Source organism: Garra rufa, unplaced genomic scaffold, assembly GCF_049309525.1.
Source record: "Garra rufa unplaced genomic scaffold, GarRuf1.0 hap1_unplaced_002, whole genome shotgun sequence".
Taxonomy (NCBI): domain Eukaryota; kingdom Metazoa; phylum Chordata; class Actinopteri; order Cypriniformes; family Cyprinidae; genus Garra; species Garra rufa.
This window is the reverse complement of record NW_027394277.1, coordinates 6,899,053-6,904,052: the sequence shown is the minus strand read 5'-3', so window position 1 is coordinate 6,904,052 and position 5,000 is coordinate 6,899,053. Positions and strand designations below refer to the sequence as shown.

Below are 5,000 nucleotides of genomic sequence, written 5' to 3'. Positions count from 1 at the left end.
GTCTGATCTCGGAAGCTAAGCAGCGTCGGGCCTGGTTAGTACTTGGATGGGAGACCGCCTGGGAATACCAGGTGCTGTAAGCTTTTGCCTTTTCTTCACTATTTATATAATATGCTGGCTTTTAGAAAGACGTGTTTTACCGCTCTATTTATTACAATCATTTAAATGTATTATAGAGTTTTAAGTGTTTTACATGTTTTTTAGGCCATTTTATTACTCTTAACATTTTAAGTGTATGTGTCTTTAATAAATGGATGGTTGGCCTGTCATGTGACTAGACACATGACAGGAAGCAGGAAGTACAACTGTATAAGAGAGCAGCATGACAAACAAAGGACAGTCACCAAACTGTTGGATTGAGGAGTTGCTAATTTTAGAGCTCACCTTTCCATTCACCACCTGCAAACTTTGGATTACACTTTCTGTGGATTGTATATACACTGGTGGACACTCACATTGGACTTATCAACACACTGGGGTTCTTGGACTGTTTTTAGGGTATGGACAAATGAACTGTATTCTTTTAACAGAGTTTACCTGTTTTTAGGGTATGGACAAATGAACTGTATTCTTTTAACAGAGTTTACCTAGTTTTATCGTGTTGTTTTAAAGTCTTTTATGTGAACCTTGTAAATACACCAAATCTATTTAAACCAATTTTCTTTTATGTCTCATTCTTTTAACCACTAGTCATCTCTCACAGTTAAATCTGACCCCATTTTAGTCTTGTAACTCGGCTGATAAGGCCGATTGTTACACTTTTATGGGAGACCGCCTGGGAATACCAGGTGCTGTAAGCTTTTGCCTTTTCTTCACTATTTATATAATATGCTGGCTTTTACGGAGGCTGATCTTTAAATAGCCCACTTTTTGGAGCAGCCCTCGCTTATGGCCATACCGCCACCTGAGGGCGCTACTGAGCAGTTCAGGAAGTGACGTGGCAGCATTAGGAAGCATTTGGTGAGAGAGGCTCACCTTATTTTTTGTTTTGTTTAGTGGGTTTTGTTAATTAAGATTTTTTATTTTTGAGTGAGTTTTTGTTAGTTTTCACACTTCCCAGCAGCAGTTTGCTGTCTGGGGAGTAGTTTTTTTTTTTCTCTTCACGCACTTTTTACAATGGATGGATTACCAGCTAACGGTACGGATATGACAGGAGAAAGACGAGAGTTACTGAACAAAGGAATGGATAAAGGACAACAAGTTGGACATCTACGTATGGATTATAATAAGAGGATTTACTCGAAAGAGGCTACAGTGATAGTGGATTTGACAGAACTGAGAGATGCGAGGGCTGAAGATATAATTAAAGCAGTGAACGGAAAAGTTGGAGGGGGGAAGATACTGGCAGTGAGACCCAGACATGGAAAGGAGTATGAAATCACACTGACGAATACGGATGTATGCGAGGACTTGGAGGATTTTTTGATGATAAAAGGAAAACTGTGTGAGATAAGGAAATTACAAACAAGAGAGTATGTTGTTTCTTTCATACATTTGCCCGCCTACATTGCTGATTCTGATATTTTGGAAAAATTACATAATTGGGGAGTGACACCTGCATCTGAAATCAAAAGAAGAATGTATCCGGGCACCGATATAGCAGACGGTACAAGGTACCTAAGGGTGAAATTCCCAAAAGAAGTCATATCCTTGCCATACAGCACAAAATTTGACACGGAGGAAGGATCGCAGTACTTCCGGATTATGCATGATCGGCAGGTTAAAACCTGTCGATTGTGCATGAATCCTGGACACGTGTTCAAAAACTGCCCAGAGTTCAAGTGCTATCAGTGCGATGAACAGGGGCATTTCGCAAGGGACTGTGATGCGGTGAAGTGCCCGGAGTGCAGAAAAGTGATGGCAAGATGTGAGTGTTGGATAGCAGATTTGGATGGAACGCAAAATACAGATTTGGAAGATGTGGGTGGGCAAATGGTGGAAGAGACGGAACTTGGAAATGCTGGAGAGACTGCAAAAGAAAATGAAGGGAATAAAAAGACCAATGAGAAGAATCAGGAGATGGAAGAGGATGGACAAGAAGCAGCAATGGACGAAGGAATATGGACACCACTGAATATATCACAAGGAGCACTGGAAGAAATGGAGGAACAACATGCAAAAGGTAACGAGGAAGAAAAGAAAGAGAGAACTGAGGAGAAGAAAGAAGGGGAGAAAATGGACTTCAGAATGGATAGAAGAGAGACTATAAGAAGACGGATCACTAAGGTAATACCAAATCTAGAAGTTGCTAAGAAGAAGAGACTTGAGAAAAAAAAAGAACAGAGTAAAGAAAAAACTTTATGGGAAAATAGATTTCAAGCATTAATGGAGGAGGAGGAGGGAGAATAGAAAAAAAATGTTTGGTTTTTGTGATTTATTTTTCAATGTATGTTTTTTTATGTTTTTAAAAATTGTGTCATGGAATGCTAGGGGTTTGCTGAATATGGAGAAATTTGAAAAGATGAAGGTTTTATGTAAAAATACCGATGTCATTGTGTTGCAGGAAACAAATTGGAAAAATGAAAGTGTTAAAAGGTTTGAAACAAAATGGGATGGAAATATATATTTTAATAATGGAAATGATAAAGTAGGTTGTGGGGTTGCAGTTCTAATTAAAAGAGGAGTATGTGAAAAAGAACAAGTAATATTGGATGATGGAGTGGGAAAAAGTATGGCGGTGAAAATAGAAAAAGGAAAAGAGTTTTTTATTATCTATAATATTCATGCACCAAATGAAGAAAAGGGAAAAGTAGATTTTTTTAAAAAAGTGAATATTAATTTAAAAACATGGCAGAATGTTATTTTAATGGGTGATTTCAATACTGTCTTTACAGAATTGGATTTGGCAAGTGAAATGGTTTTTAAGACAGACAAAGGGAGAGAGGAATTGGTGAAAATAATGAAGGAATGTAATCTAATAGATATATGGCGGGAAAGAAATAGGAAAAAGAGAAAATTTTCAAGAGTGCAAGTGGTAATGAATAAGATAAAACAAAGTAGAATTGATTACGTTTTATGTAAGGAGGAAATGGAGGGAAATATCCAAAATGTATTTTATAAGGAAGTAGGGTATAGTGATCATTTTCTTTTATGTATGACTTTAGATTGTGTAAGAGTGGAGAGAGGATCAGGGGTGTGGGTCTTAAATGCAACAATTTTAAAAGAAGAATCTTACAAAGAAAGAATTAAACAACTATTAGAAGTTAGTAAATTAAATAAGATTTACGCAGAAGAGAAAAGAATATGGTGGGATAACGTGAAATTGGATATAAAGAGTTTATCAATACAATTTTGTAAATTGTTAAAAAAAGCTAACATCAGAAAGGAAACTGAGATAAGAAAAGAGATAGATAAAGAAGAAAAAAGACAGGAGCAAAATCTAAATGAAGAAGACATAGGTAAAATCTTAATTTTACGAGAAAAATTAAGGGAAATTGAAGATGAAAAATGTAAGGGGGCGATCATTAGAAGTAAAGCAAAATATGTTGTGGAGGGGGAAAGATGCACAAAATTTTTTTTTGATTTAGAAAAAAATAGACAAAGAGCAGATTTAATGAAGGAGGTGTTAGATAAAAATGGAGACATAAAGCAAGGAACAAAAGAGATTTTATTGGTAATTAAGAATTTTTATGAAGACATGTTTAAGAGACAAGGGGTTGATAAAATAGAAGAAGATTTCTTTTTAAATCAAATAAAAGTAAAGGTCTCTACGGAAGATAAGGTTTTATGTGATGATGAGATAACAGAAGAGGAAATTGACACAGCAATAAAGCAGTTAACGTTGGGAAAGAGCCCAGGTATAGATGGGTTAACAAACGAGTTTTATAAGAATTTTAGAGAAATATTAGTCCCAATTTTAAAAGAAGTATATGATGAGATTTTTAAAAAAGAGGAGTTAAGTGAAAGAATGAAGATAGGAATGATTAAAATGATTTATAAAAAAAGAGGAAATCCTAATGATCTTAAGAATTACAGGCCTTTAACAATGCTAAATACAGATTTCAAAATTTTAGCAAAGGTGTTAGCAAATAGATTAAGGACAGTTTTACCTAAAATCATAAGTACTACCCAGGCATATGGAATACAAAATAAAGATATTCTAGATATTGTTCAAAGTATAAGAGACACAATGTTTTATATGAAGGAAAAAAATAAGAAGGGATATTTAATAAGTTTGGATTTAGAAAAAGCCTTTGATAGAGTGGAGCATGGATATTTACTAAATGTTATCAAAGAATTTGGATTTGGGAAAAATTTTAGAAAGTGGATTATGATCTTTTATTCTAATATTTTTACGTGTATTAAATGCAATGGGTTTTTATCAGAATGTTTTCAACTAACAAGGTCTATAAGGCAAGGATGTCCTTTATCTGCTTTACTTTATTCACTAGTAGCAGAACCTTTGGGATTAGCAATAAAAGCAGATACAGAGATAAAGGGTATTAGAATAGAGGGAAGTAATATACAGGAGCCAATCTACCAATACGCAGATGACACAACATTGTTGGTTGAAGACATTCAAAGTGTTGTTAAGGCAATGGGGATTGTGGAGAAATATTGTAAAGGGTCTGGAGCTAAGGTCAATATTGAAAAGAGCTTGTGTATGAGAATTGGGAATGTGGAAACATTACCTCAGCACATGCATTTTAAAGAAGAAGGAGAACATATAAAACTTTTAGGAATTTGGATGGGTATGGATTTTAATAAAGCTGATGTTTTTAATTGGGAGGGAGCATTAAAAGGAATGGAACAAAGATTGCGATTTTGGAAATTAAGAAATTTAACATTAAAGGGAAAGGTATTAGTGATAAATGCTTTAATGCTTTCTAAGATTTGGTATGTGCTGAGTGTAACTCCATTGCCTTATGAGTTTTTTAAAAGAATAAAAGAAAGTGTTTTAAATTTTTTATGGGGAAAGGGAAGAGCAAAAATTGCATATGATACGCTTATTGGTGGAACTGATGTAGGAGGACTAGGGCTATTAGATCCAATGTTAAGAA

At 34.8% G+C, this 5,000-nt stretch overlaps 1 protein-coding gene and 1 non-coding gene across 2 annotated transcripts in view; both read left to right on the top strand.

Moving 5' to 3' along the window:
- The window catches only part of LOC141306567 (5S ribosomal RNA), a 119-nt gene extending 36 nt beyond the window's left edge, over positions 1–83 (top strand). The window contains exon 1 of the ribosomal RNA XR_012345525.1: positions 1–83. This exon is cut by the window's left edge and continues 36 nt beyond it. This is a non-coding gene — a ribosomal RNA (5S ribosomal RNA).
- Positions 1–5,000, top strand: part of LOC141305341 (uncharacterized) — a 587,365-nt gene that overhangs the window by 386,644 nt on the left and 195,721 nt on the right. The gene's annotated exons all lie outside the window — the stretch shown is intronic.